Genomic DNA, 15,022 nt, shown 5'->3' on the forward strand with positions numbered 1-15,022 from the left:
ACTCCTTCCATTCTGAGCTCTGCCATGCACCCACACAGTGGTTTACCCACACATATGGGGTATCAGCATACTCAGGACAAATTGCACAACAACTTTTGAGGTCCTTTTACCCTTGGGAAAATAATATTTGGGGATGAAAAGATCTTTCTTGTGGAAAAAATATGATTTTTTAATTTTACGGATCTATGTTATAAACTTCTGTGATGCCCTTGAGGGTTCTGAGCTCTCACCACACATCTAGATAAGTTCCTTGGGGGGTCTAGTTTCCAAAGTGGGGTCACTTGTTGGGGGTTTCCACTGTTTAGGCACATCAGGGGCTCTCCAGATGCGACAGGGTGTCTGATCTCAATTCCAGCCAAAAAGGTCAAATGGCGCTGCTTCCCCTCTGAGCTCTGCCATGCGCCCAAATAGTGGTTTACCCCCACATATGGGGTATCAGCGTACTCAGGAAAAATTGCAAAATAACTTTTGGGGTCCTGTTACAGCAAGAGAACAACAAGGTTTACCCGTCCAGGCCTCCAAACAAATGCACTATCAGGGTGCAGCGGACCCATATAATAAAGATGGCAACACAGGTGCAAAAATACCAATAAAACAACTGCTCGCAGCCTACCAACACATGGAGGGGGCGGTTGCCTGGTATATTGATGCACAAAACAACTTGTATGCGGCGCTGTTCACATTAAGGCCATGCACAGCATCCAGGCCAGCCTAGTAACCACACCCTTCTATTAGCTCAGGCGGGCTGCCCAGCGCTATCAAAATGCATGCCATGTGAACAGACACCGCAGTATACAAGACCAAATGGGCCCAGCTGCACCCCGAATAAAAAGTGCAAAAAACACATTTAAAAAAATGTGGAGTATTAGCTGATATTTTGGCCAAAATACGTGAGCCCGTAATCTTTAGAGGACACCATTGTTGAAAAAAAAAAAATAAAAAGGCCAGACTGGAGTTTGCCAAACTAGATGTTGACAAACTACAAAGCTTCTGGGAGAATGTCCTATGGACAGATGAGACAAAAATTGAACTTTTTGGCAAGGCACATCAGCTCTATGTTCACAGATGGAAAAATGAAGCATATCAAGAAAAGAACACTGTCCCTACTGTGAAACATGGAATAGGCTCTGTTATGTTCTGGGGCTGCTTTGCTGCATCTGGCACAGGTTGTATAGAATCTGTGCAGGGTACAATGAAATATCAAGACTATCAAGGGATTCTAGAGAGAAATGTGCTGCCCAGTGTCAGAAAGCTGGGTCTCAGTCACAGGTCATGGGTCTTGCAACAGGATAATGACCGAAAACACACAGCTAAAAACACCCAAGAATGGCTGTTGCCTCAAAAGGTTGTGCAACAAAATATTAAGCTAAGGGTACCATCATTTCTGTCCAGGCCTATTTCATGAGTTTTTTTTTTTAAATTCTGTGAAAGCATGGTTGAGAAGCAATGTCTGACTTTCATTTCTTCATTTTCATAGATTTTTTTATTTATTATGTTTGACAGATTAAAGTTATTTCTGTGACCATTGTGGGTTTTTCTATCATTAAACGAGGTGTACCAACAATTTTGACCATGTGTGTAGGTCTTGGACAAGCTATCTGTCCAAGGCAGATTTAAGAAAATCTGCTGGGCTTTTATTTTTGAAATGGACTACAGCAGGGTTTCCCAACTCCAGTCCTCAAGGCACACCAACAGATCATGTTTTCAGGATTTCCTTTGTATTGCACAGGTGAAGCAATTATCACCTGAGCAATACTAAGGAAATCCTGAAAACATGATCTGTTGGTGTGCCTTGAGGACTGGAGTTGGGAAACCCTGGACTACAGGATGGCATTGGGACAGTCCCTTTCCTCCCCCGACCTGGGTTTTACATGTGGCCCATGGCCACAGATTCCAGTTAAAAACCCTGCAGTAAAGGGTTTGGGTGTGTCAGTCAGGGTCAGTGTCAATTTGGTGTTTGCATTAGTGCAGAGCAGAAGGCTCTGCAGAGCTCCACCTGAGGCAACATAGGCAAGCGGAGCCAAACAGCCAAGGAAGATGAAAGGCCTTGCACCCACTGCATACACGGTGGTGCAGTCGCTCACGGTAACCGGTCTCGGAGGTGGACTGGCGTGCTTATCAGCTGCAATCTGGAGGATATATTTCCCACCTGCAATCTGGAGGATATCGTGTTCTGTGTATTGCTGTGAGTTGAGCTTTAAAGAGACTATTGTTTTGGAAATTTCCTGGGTCACTGCCTCATCACTGTACACTGCACAACAATATATATATATATATATTGCATGAGTATGCAGACTTACTTTTACAAATTTTGTGTGTATGTTTCTGCTGATTGATCATTTGTTGTATTTTTTGTAATTGTATTAGTGTTTTAACAACTTCAAAATGTGCAAGTTTATTGTGTGTGTGCTTTTATATCTTAATATATAATTGCATTTGGTACATTAAGAAGCATTTCACACCAACCAGTATGATAAAAGAGGAGAGTGCCAAAACAAGGCTGGAAATATTGAAGGATAAATATTCTGCATTGTTGCAATGTTTCCATCTATCATTTATTTATATATTATCTGTTCCATTACACATTGCAGACTATTGGGCATGTAAACACTTGCTGTACCACTAGATGGCAATGTTTTCTTGATGATGTCCCAGTAGACATTTGGATGCAGCAACTATAATTTGGGTCTAAGGCTTAACATTTTACATTGTACAGCCAAATCAGATCCCATGTTTTGCACTGACAAGGAACAACACTTTGAAAACACATGTCTGCAAATTGAAATTTGCTTTTGCTTTAGGATAATAAGTCATGTTTTTAGGATTACTATTTCCAAAAGGTGCGCTAAAGTTCTAGTCCTCCTTTCTGAAGAGACAATTTGGTGCTGTAATTTGCACTCCTCGAATTAACACTTACAACACAACCAGATCATTACAAAATTAGAGAAAGAGACTACTTTACATTAAGTCTTGAAAATATTAACCCATTCACGCCATATGATGTAACTGTACATCATGATTGGGAATTGGTCAATGTAAATTGACGCACCGTTACGTCATGTCTGTTCCTGCTAGCACATAAACTGTGCCCCCATGATTGCTGCCTGAGCTCAGCTTAAGTGATACCCGAGCTCTGGCTATCACAGCCAGGGGCAGTGAATGCACTGTTCCTGGTTGTTTAACCCATTAAATGCGACATTCAATAGCGATTACCAAAATTAGAAGGCTAAGAGAGGGATGGGGTTCCTTATCCCTCCTGATCAATGCCCCCGTGACAAAATCTCACACTCTCTTAAAAAAAAAAAATCTGGAAAAAGCAATGATTTTTTCATCATACCGTCAAACAGAAAGTGAAATAAATGCAATCAGAAATTTAAATGTAAGTAAAAATGGTTTAGCTGAACACATCTTGTCCCGCAAAAAACAAGCTGCCATACAGATTAGTTAATGGAGAAATAAAAAGGATAAGGCTATCGTTTTAAAATGCTCAGGAATCGCATCCCCTTTCCCAGAAAACGCGCGTCTTTTTCTGTGCGATTCTTGCGCGGTTTTTGTTAAAAGGCCGCTCGTTTTTGACACGTTTTTTGACACGCGTTTTCTGGGAACATTGGGGAAGGCTAAAAACGCTCAGCTATGCGGAAATTAATGAGCATGCTGCGTTTTTAGCCGCTAAGCGATTCCTGAGCGGTTAAAAACGCATGCATTGGCACAAAAGGCCAAAAATGCATGCAAATTAATTGGAAGCATCTTGCAAGCGTTTCTGCAGTGTCTGATCTAGCACAAACGCTGCAGAAACGCTTACAAAAACGCAACGTGGGCACACAGCCTAAGGCTCTCAGAATATAGCGATGCAAACACAATTATTTTTTCTTTAACCCTTTCTGACAATGGGCGTAACAATCCGTCCATGTGCCCTGGGCCTATTTGACCAGTGACGGATCATTACGTCATCGCGATCAGGGGGGTGCGCTGGTGATCGCCGGCGGCTATCAGCTGATTCTGACAGCTGACACCCGGCACTATGTGCCAGGAGCGGTCACAGACATGGACATCGGGGGCTTAGGCTACTTTCACACATCAGGTTTTCGCCGTCAGGCACGTTCCGGCGTCGTGACAGATCCGGTTTTCTGCTGGATCCGTCTTGGGCATGACAGCCAAAACCGGATCCGTCTCATCCGGTTCATCCGTTTTTCAACAGATTACGCCAGATCCGGTTTTTAAAAAGGCCCCTTGTGGCCTTCCGAACGGGATTGGCTACTGGAAAACTATATATATACCGTGTTCCTACAGCCCTTCTTTGACAGGTTGTAGAGGAGAAAGTGCAGGTTGGAGAGAAGAGCAAGTGACTGGCGGAGATGGATGTTGTGATTTGAAATATTTTGAAGAATTTCGTGGATTTTACAGCGGAGGCGAATCGTTTGAGGGTGATTGTTCTGGAGAAGGAGAGAGCGAGACAGCAGCGCATCAGGCATCGTAGACGACGTTTGTGGATCCACCCCATCACAGCCAAGAGAATGACGCGTGGGGTCTATTCTACACTCTGCATGGACCTTAGACGAAACCCGGAGAAATTTTTTGGATATGTTCGGATGAAAATGGAGAATTTTGATTACTTGGTGGAGCACATTGCACACCTCATAAGAAAATCGGACACCTATTGCCGCTTCTCTGTTTCACCCGCAGAGCGTCTGATGGTGACTTTAAGGTAAGCCACATTTATTGGATATGCTCGCATCAGAGCACACTTTCACTGCAATCTTGTTGGTGGTAGTTTGTATCTCTGTAGGGTTGAGCAGGTTCGCAGGATGCAGTGACGAGACACTAGACGAATGGTGGTTTTCGAAATCACTTTTATATACTTCAGCCGATGGGCTTGGCTGAACAGAACAAGAATTAAGTACAACACAAACAGTCCGCGCAGGGACTCAACAATCTTAACCAAGTATAGTATCACTTAGCCTTCCAGGGACTGCTGGTTTCGGTAGCGTGGCCGCGTTGAGGTCGCTGAGGCGGCTGTCCTGAGGAAAGTGATGTCGGTGGGGCAACAGGCCCTGAGGAAAATAATACCGTTGGGGCGCAACAGGCCCTGAAGGAAACGCTGCCGCTGGGGCGCAACAGGCCCTGAAGGAAACGCTGCCGCTGGGGCGCAACAGGCCCTGAAGGAAACGCTGCCGCTGGGGCGCAACAGGCCCTGAAGGAAACGCTGCCGCTGGGGCGCAACAGGCCCTGAAGGAAACGCTGCCGCTGGGGCGCAACAGGCCCTGAAGGAAACGCTGCCGCTGGGGCGCAACAGGCCCTGAAGGAAACGCTGCCGCTGGGGCGCAACAGGCCCTGAAGGAAACGCTGCCGCTGGGGCGCAACAGGCCCTGAAGGAAACGCTGCCGCTGGGGCGCAACAGGCCCTGAAGAAAACACTGCCGCTGGGGCGCAATAGGCCCTGAAGAAAGCAATGCCGTTGGGGCTCAACAGGCCCTGAAGAAAGTGATGGAGGTGGCGCGCGGTGATGACGCAGTTCCCCAGAAGGCCTATAGCCGTCCTTTACCAAGGAGTCTCTTCCTAAGCCAGGGTAGCGAGCCTTTTATCCCACCTGTGACAAGGTGGCGTATCTTGAGGCCGATGATGGCCGGGTCGGCGTGATGGGGGAAGGCTGGGGGGAAGGGCCCAGGTCTCTGTGGCCTGGTTACCGGTACTCACGGCCACAACCTGAGGTATAGTTCCTCTCTCTCCAAGGCGGGGGTTAGCGGGGATAATTCTCTCAGAACGGGAGCGGGGAGCAGTCTCTGGGCACAGTCTCTCACGTCTCTCTTGTCGGTAAATCGCCCGCTTTCTCCTCGCAGGCTCCTCTCGGTGCCCCTGCAAGTCACCCTGCGTCTTGCCTTCACTCCCTCCCTTCCCCAACTGCCACTTCAGCGCGTCCCCTGCTCCTTTTACCCTAGCCCCACCCCCTGTTGCCCTGACAACCTCAGTCGCATGTCTCCCTTTGTAATCCCCCTGTTGTGCTTCCTTCAATAACTCTGATGGCGGTCCCCTTGGTTCTGGCCCAAACACTATATGGGGGTCCTCCTCCCCACATTCCCCCACCCTGTAAGCTCGACAGTCCTCGGGCGAGGGAGTTAGTCTATAAAGATTGGCCTGTAAAGGTGTTAATATTCGTTGCCATACGAACTGATCTTGTTCATACCATTCGGGGGGGTTTGCCGGCTGTTGACCGCTCGGAGCGTCTAAGTTCAACTGGGGTGGAATCTTCTGGGGTGGTGAACGTCGGTGGGCTGCATGATGCTGGTGGGTTAATTGTGTCAACTGGCTCATTATTGGGTGGAGCGCCCTTGGGAACTGGAGGGAAATCCTCGTCTTCTGAGTCCCAGCATATGGACTCCGGTTCGGATGTCTTCGGGACAGGTTCCAGTTGCCTCGGGTCGGTGGAAATACACGGGCGTAACATATTACGATGCACAATGTGTGTGGGCAGTGTTTCATCCTGCTCGGGCCGTATTTCGTACACAGGTCCTTCTGGATGGATACGGCGTAGTACCCGATAAGGACTCTTCCCAACGTGACTCCAGTTTATTCTGGGGGCGTTGATCTAGTACAAGCACACGGTCCCCGCTTTGGAGATGGGGAGGGGAGGTTGTATTCTTCCCTGGGTGTTCCCAGTCTTAAAGTTTGATATGTACAATTCGGTGAAGAGTTTGCAGCCTGTGGCGATTATTTCGGACCCAAGACGACACTCCGGTCCAGGGCCGAGGCTCTTCGGGGTCCAACTCTACCTCCGTGATCCCTTTACCCTCTCGTCCGAACAGCAGGAAATAAGGAGTATAGCCCGTAACTCGATGTACCCGATTATTATAAACCCATACTAATTCAGAAACATATTCAGGCCAACGAGCTTTCTTGTCACTCTCCAGAGTGCGTAGCATTTGAATCAATGTCCGATTAAATCGCTCACAAGCCCCATTCCCTTGCGGGTGATATGGTGTGGTCCGGGATTTATCAATCCCATAAAGATGATGTAGTTCCTCCATAACTTTCCCCAAAAAACATGCTCCCTGGTCGGAATGTATACGTTGAGGACAGCCGTACACTTGTATAAAGTTTCTGCAAATTGCGGGGGCGGCTGACTCCGCGGTCTGGTCTCGAATAGGGGTGACCACAGCAAACTTGGTGAAATGATCCACCATGACGAGGCAGTGTTCGTATCCCTGGAATGCGGGACCAATGTGCAGATAATCCACCGTCAGGAGCTCAAAGGGTGCTGAAGTCACAATCGTCTGTGTTGCGGCCCTCTGAGCAGGCGGTTTGGCCAATTCACATAAGCGGCAGGTACGGCAAACTTCTTCCACAACAGCCGACAAGCATGGGTGATAAACTTTCTGTTGTAACCATTGCAAAGTCTTTTTGACTCCAAAGTGGGCCCCTTTTTTGTGAGCCTCTTGAGCCAGCTCGTGTAGTTGAGCTCCGGGTGTAACCACCTGCCAAACAGTCGTTGAGGTTGTTTGCGAAGTGATTTTACGGTACAGTAGTCCCTTTCGGATAATCAGTCTCTCCCATTGTCGCAGCATCAGCGACAGGTCTTGGGTCAAAGTTTGTCGTTGAGTATCAGTGGGTAATTGACCAGCGGCGACCCATGTCCGGAGAAGTCCAACTTCTTCATCTTCTTGTTGCTGTTGTATCCACTTATCCCGAGATTGTTCCAGGATGCCCCTGTGGGCCTCTGGAGAAGATACTTATGCATCAACATTGCTGAGCACGGCAGCGGTAAGAGCGAATGGTATTTCCTCTCCTTCTAATTCTTCATCTCGATTCTGTCCGGGAGTTGTATGTCGAATCCTGGAGAGAGCATCTGCATGAACATTCTCGGCCCCTCTTTTGTAAATAATCTTGTAATTGTACTTCGCCATTCGGGCCACCCATCGCTGCTCCAAAGCCCCCAACTTGGCGTTTTCCAAATGAGCCAGTGGGTTGTCAGTTCGCACTACCACCTCGGAGCCCGCTAGGTACTCTGCGAATCTCTCCGTCATAGCCCACACCACTGCGAGGAGCTCGAGCTTAAAAGAGCTGTAATTGTCAGGGTTACGCTCGGAGTCATGGAGTGAACGGCTTCCATAAGAGATAACCCTCTCCCGGCCATCCTGAACCTGTGACAACACAGCCCCTAGCCCGTGAAGACTCCCGTCAGTGTGCAGGATGAACGGTTGAGAGAAATCCGCATAAGCCAACACTGGGGCGTCCGAGAGTGCAGCCTTGAGATCTCGGAAGGCCTCTTCCTGAGGGTGTTGCCACTGGATTTTTCGCCCATTGGCCCCAGCGGGAGCCCCCTTCAGCAGGTCATGCAGGGCTCGAGCTCGACATGCAAAATTCTTTACGAAACGACGGTAATATCCAGCTAACCCCAGAAAAGCCCGCACGTCTTTCACCGTCTCGGGGGTAGGCCATTCCTGGATAGCAGCAACCTTCTCCCGGGATGGTCTCACACCCTCTGCCGAAACGACATGACCCAGATACTCAATCTGAGAGCGAAATAGGTGGCATTTCTGAGGCTTCACCTTCAACCCGTACTTTTGCAGCCGGCTGAGTACCTGTCCCAACTGCTTCAGGTGGTCCTCGAAGGAGGCGGCATAGACAATGATGTCGTCCAGGTAGATCAACGTGGCCTCAAAATTGAGATCCCCCTAAACATCGCTCCATCAATCGCTGAAAGGTCCCGGGGGCGTTGGCCAGCCCGAATGGCATACGATTAAACTCAAACAGTCCCATGGGCATTATGAACGCCGTCTTAGCTCTGTCCTCTTCTGACATGGGCACCTGCCAGTACCCACTGGCCAAGTCAAGGGTCGAAAAATATGTTGCTTTGCCCAATGCAGACAGTGATTCTTCTATGCGGGCAGTGGGTATGAGTCTTTAATAGTGCAAGCATTCAATTTACGATAATCCACACAGAATCGTAGTGTACAATCTTTCTTCCGGACCAACACGATGGGGGCCGCCCAAGGGCTTTGACTTTCCCGTATCACCCCTTTTTGCAGCATCTGAGCCAGCAAAGTTTTCACCTCCTGATAGAGTTGTGGCGGGATCTGTCGATATCGTTCTCGAATAGGGGCCGCTCCTGCTGTGGGGATCTCATGAGTGATGGCGGTGGTACACCCAAAGTCGTCCTCATGGCTAGCAAATACTTTATGGTACTGTCCCAGCAATGCTTTTACTTGTGAAAGTTGGGCCGCAGTTAGTCCAGAAAGCTCGGCCCGCATCTGCTCCAAAATATTTCGGCCCTTCTCTTGTGTCGAGACTTCGTGGGCCTGTAAGGTTCGTATTGTTACCTCCCAAGGATCCTCGGGGTGTACTCGTAATTGAACCACAGGAGCGGGCAGCACTTCTTCTAAAGGCTTTACTAGTTTGGCCAGTACAGTCCGTGCTTTCAGAATAGTATCTCGGGCCTTCAAGGTTAACGCAGCGGACCAGGACAGTTCCTTTTCGCACCGTAGCGAGGGAACGGGCCACCAGTATGCCAGGAGGTAAGTGCTCTGAGTGACACGGCTCCACCTGCACCTCTACGCCCTCCAAAGGTATCAGGGCCCGAATTGGCAGGGCCACCACTGTCTGTCCAGGAGGCAGCACAAGCAGGGGTGCCGCTGACGCGATGACCTTGCCCAGAGCCTCACCCTCCTGGCAGTCCCGATGCACCCGCGCACCTCGCACCAGCTGCTGGAATACCTGTCCCTGGGCTGTGCGAGAACCCCACTGCTTCAGTGCCCTTTGTGTGGGATCATTAAGCAACAGGTTACCAAACTCTTTTAAAATATTCATGCCTAAGGTGACGGGGTGTTGTTGATCAGCTTCTCCTTGAGTCAGCACCACCCCTCTGCGGCCGAGGGGTTTACCGCACAACGTCATCTGCACCCACACTACCCTGGCAACCGGGACCGGCAGTTGGTTAGTTACTAGTCTAATCATGGGCCCCCACTGAGGCCTTGCTGCCTCCGGAAAGTTTCGTTGAAAGTACGCTGCGGGCATAGTGGTTACTTGTGACCCCGTGTCCACCAGACACCGGACAGCCCGGCCCTCTACTTCTGCCCAAACTACCGGACACTTTGCTACCAAATCTTCGGGACTTCCACCACCCCTAGTTGTGGTTTTCGGCTCCGAGCAGCGTCCCCCCAGCCCGGAGCCCTTTAGTTTAATGGCCGCCGGGGTGGGTATCTCCCACGCCGCGGACACTCTCGGGCGAAGTGGCCTGGTTCTCCACACTCATAACACCGGGCCGGTATAGATTGACCACTCCGCGGAGAACGTGACCCCCAGGGACCTGGATTAACACTGGGTCGTCCAGTCTCCGGTTCGGTTCTGATGAGCTCCACATAATGCTACAGTATATGTTGGTCCCCATTGATGAAGCTCCACTGTCTTATGGGCCCAAATAATGCTCCAAACATAATGGGCCCCATATCTAATGCTCTAGTGTATAATGGGCCCTGTAAATGCTGCTCCAGTGTCGGATGTCCACCTTTGGAATGTTCCAGTGTATGGTGGGCCCCATCTATCATTCTCCAGAGTATAGTGCTCCCCAACAATTGCTGTCCCAACATTGAAAACAATCAAATAAGTCTATGCAAGAAAGCGGACGGCACCGCTGTTACCGTGCTAAGGTCCATGGCTGGCAGCAGGCGGAGAGCTCACATCCAGGACTCCCGGGTGCTTGACCTCGTAGCAAGACGAATGTAGTTTCCAAGAGAAAAAGGTCGCACTCTGCGGGATAATGATGAATGTTTATTGACACTGAATTACATGTCACGTCGGAGATGTGAAGGAGAGTGTGTCAAATGGCTGACTACGGCCGTTTCACGCTACTCGAGCGCTTCCACGGGTCCCGAGTAGCGTGAAATGGCCGTAGTCAGCCATTTGACACACTCTCCTTCACATCTCCGACGTGACATGTAATTCAGTGTCAATAAACATTCATCATTATCCCGCAGAGTGCGACCTTTTTCTCTTGGAAACTACAATCAAATAAGTCTCCTCGCTAGGGAATCCCTGTACTAGTCTGGACTCCTCGTCGTCCCCATCTTCCATCTCACTGCACAGTATTTCAACCTTGCAAGTGCTGTGATCCTGAGCAAGCAGGGGGGCCCACTCGTTGGCGACGGCACTGGCACAGGGCCCCTGATAGTACGGTGGTGTGTCTGACGGCGGGTGTGCCGAACCTGCACTTTCATCTGCAGCTTCCTCTTTGTCACCGTGTAAGATGGAACTGTATATGGGAAGGGTAACCTGAGTTTCATCAGGGTCAGATTCAGGCCGTGTAGCATGCGAGGGGAATGTAGTGGTCTGGGTCAATGTACCAGCAGATTCATCGAGCAGTGGCTGGCCATCAGTGCACTTGTGTCACCCCCAGGAGTACGGTCTCCACAGTGGCATTACCTTCCTCCTAGGGAGTGTGATGTCATGCTTGGGAGCAACGAAGGATCTCTCTAGCAGGTTAACTTATTGGGCGGCGTTATTCCCACGAGTCACGACCCTCCAAACAGCGTTCATGAAGGCAAAGTGTTTGTTTTACGTGGGCAGTATGGTTGCAAAGCTGAACCTTAAAGGAATGTCCAGAAGGGCACCACCAGGAGTGGAGCCTACGGCGTAATTTGACTCAACATGGGCAACCTCAACCATCCAGCCACAAAAAAGATGCACACATTGCAAGCTTAATTCCGTTAACGAACGAGACTCCGTCATGCCCCGCAGTCCGAGTCCGGCTTACTAGAGGGACACGCGAGGCTCTGGCACGTGAGATTGGCCAATAACTGGTGTGTCATGCCCTTACATGTCCGTGGCTGCATGTGCGCTACACTGAAAAGGCCAGCGTTTGTCGCTTACAGGTGCAGATAACCCGCTGAACAACGTTAGTGATGGGGATCACTGATTACAATTATTACCCGCGAACAATGATTTCCCAGTAAGTGCAGGTCAACCGCAGTTCCGGAATTAGGCCTAACCGTCATTCCTGAAAAAATGAAAAACTTACGTGTGCAAACCACAGGTGCTGTAGCTTGCTTAACAGCTCGCCAGCCGTTCCCAGGCCCAGTATGGATTACACGTGATTGCACAAAGGTGAGAAAGGGTACCGTATCCCCGGATAACATGTATGGATAGCATAGTGTACACATTCAAAATATATGTCTATAGATCAGGAGGCAGGCTCAAACGGTGTCAGGCCCAGTATGGATTACACGTGATTGCACAAAGGTGAGAAAGGGTACCGTATCCCCGGATAACATGTATGGATAGCATAGTGTACACATTCAAAATATATGTCTATAGATCAGGAGGCAGGCTCAAACGGTGTCAGGCCCAGTATGGATTACACGTGATTGCACAAAGGTGAGAAAGGGTACCGTATCCCCGGATAACATGTATGGATAGCATAGTGTACACATTCAAAATATATGTCTATTGATCAGGAGGCAGGCTCAGACGGTGTCAGGCCCAGTATGGATTTGACAGCCCAGACTACACAGCGGAGGAGCAGGGAGAGGTAAAGATTGCAAATGCTGGGGCCCTGCCCAAGCAAGGAGGGCCCACTCGTGGGCGTCGGTACTGGCACTGGGCCCCTTATAGTACGGTGGTATGTCTGACGGCGGGCGTGCACCACCACCGTCAGAGACACTCGATTGCACTATGAGGGACCCTGTGCCAGTGCCTGCGCCCAAGAGTTGGCCTACCCACCTGTCCAGGGCAACGGCACTTGCACGGTTTCGTGCGCTAGGTGGTGACCCCGGCCATGGGGGGGGGGAGGCAGCACAGTTATGAAGTTTTAGAAAGTGGCATATGTTGATGTTGGACATTCAGCTGATGCAAAAGGTGTAATTGTTCAAGTCCCAGGAAGAGGAGGACCAAAGCAAGCCATTTTTCTGTCACCCTATGTGTCATCAGGGGAAGGTGGGACAAAATCCTTGGAAACCCATGCATGATTCATTTTAATGAAGGTTAGATCATCCACATTTTGGGTTGACAGACGGGTCCTTTTTTTCTGTCAGGATTGATCCAGCTGCACTGAAGACTCTTTCCGATAGCACACTTGCAGCTGGGCAAGCGAGCTCCTGTAAGGCATATTGTGCCAATTCAGGCCAGGTGTCCAGTTTAGCGGCCCAATAGTCAAAGGGGAATGACCTGTGCGGGAGAACATCGATATGGGAGGAAAAGTAGTTTGTAACCATAGTTGACAACTGCTGTCTCTTGTCACTTTCTATCGATGCGGTACTTGAAAAATCAGTCCACAACATTGTCATGAAACCCCTGTCTCCAACACCACTTCTGCTGTGTGCACCACGAACACCTCTGCCAAGCTGCCCCCGGCCCATACGGCTCGTGTGAGAACCATCACCGCTGCTGTGTGCTGGGAATGCCTCAACCAACCGGTTTACCAGAGTTGCTTGTTTATTAGCCAATATTAGGTCAAGGTTCTCGTGTGGCATGATGTTTTGTAATTTGCCTTTATAGTGTGGATCCAGGATGCTGGCCAACCAGTAGTCGTCATCGTTCATCATTTTGGCAATGCGGGGGTCCCTTTTTAGGATCTGCAAGGCATAATCTGACATGTGGGCCAGTGTCAATGATGCACTGCGAGTGCTGGTTGGAGGAGCACTTTCTGGCAAATCCACATCCCTCCAGTCACGCACAAACCCTGTACCAGACCTTGCCACGCCAACATTTTCACTTGCCCCACAAGATGCATCCTCCTCCCCTAAGTAATCATCATCCTCCTCATCCTCTTCTTCTTCCACCTCGTCCAGGAGAGGTCCCTGAGCAGACAATGGCTGAATGTCATCAAGGATTCCCTCCTCCTCTTCCTCCTCGTCAACATTGGCTGCAGACGCCTTCTCCTTAAGGTGTGTCAAAGTTTGCTTGAGCAGACGCATGACGCTGGGATTGTCAAGTTGTTCTCGTTTGTGGGAGACAAGACCATCCTGAAGACCAACGCCACCCCCCATAACTTAACCCCATACGCCGCTTAATAACACCAGAGACAAAAAGTTTCTTTTGGAATTTGTATGGCCACAGCAGCCTTTTATTAAATTAACAAACAACAATAAATAATGTAATATGAACACCATAAATACAATACTTGAACACTGAGGAGGAGTCCTTGAAGCCACAAAGATCTAGGTGAATTAAACCCAAAAAATGTTGTGGACAAAACTAACATATTACTCCCAGCCGTTACCCCACAGGCTCGGGAGCACCACCACACCGAGGTATATTGTCCACTAATCAACTAGGGGATCCGCCCACTTTACGGAAACTCCCCATCCAATTTTCACCAGATCACCACCACCATAACTATGAACGTAGGATACCCAATACCATGAGTCTCCAAAACCAATTTCAAAACGACTCCAAGGACTCCTCCGCCGCCCCCCTTTCGAACCGCCACAACGAGGGCCCTTGAACACCTCAATGGCCCGAGACCCCCCGAAAACGCCATGCCTTGGCCCTCTCAATGCCTTCCTGCAGACCCAGAGCCCAAATGTCGGATCCCACCGCGTTTAAATGAACACCATCAGCCAACCAAAAATCTCCTTCCCCCTTTTCAAGATCAAAATGACGTACAACCACGCCCCCATTCCTAACCACAAAGGAAGATGCCGCCCTGTTAACTTTTATCCTTGCCTTGTCGACCTTCACCAAGGATCTCATAGAACGCCAACGCTTGCTTGGAACAATTTCTGACCAGACAATGGTGACCCCCGGATACAACAACCACAACCGCAAGAAATCCTGCTTGATGTCCTTAATCAGCACCCGAAAAGGTCGAACCGCTAGATCGTTGCCCCCGACATGAAGAACCAGAATGTCCGGCGCGCGGTCCAACTGAGCACACACATGGATTTCTTTCAATACCCTTCTCCACTCCATTCCTCTGAAACCTAGCCACCGCACCACTGCCACGTTCCTGGAGAAGCCGAGTTGTCTGCCATCGTTCCGGACGTCAGCTTGCATCAGCTCCCCAATGAACAAAGGAGTGCCCAAAAATCCAAACT

At 49.5% G+C, this 15,022-nt stretch overlaps 1 long non-coding RNA gene across 1 annotated transcript in view; it reads left to right on the forward strand.

Moving 5' to 3' along the window:
* Nucleotides 1-1,950: 1,950 nt before the first annotated feature.
* Nucleotides 1,951-15,022, forward strand: part of LOC141046781 (uncharacterized) — a 179,429-nt gene continuing 166,357 nt past the window's right edge. Inside the window, exon 1 of the long non-coding RNA XR_012219660.1 lies at nt 1,951-2,175. This is a non-coding gene — a long non-coding RNA (uncharacterized lncRNA). The remainder of the gene's footprint in view (nt 2,176-15,022) is intronic.

This window comes from Dendrobates tinctorius, unplaced genomic scaffold (assembly GCF_039654945.1).
Source record: "Dendrobates tinctorius isolate UK_male_01 unplaced genomic scaffold, ASM3965494v1 ptg000120l, whole genome shotgun sequence".
Classification (NCBI taxonomy): Eukaryota; Metazoa; Chordata; class Amphibia; order Anura; family Dendrobatidae; genus Dendrobates; species Dendrobates tinctorius.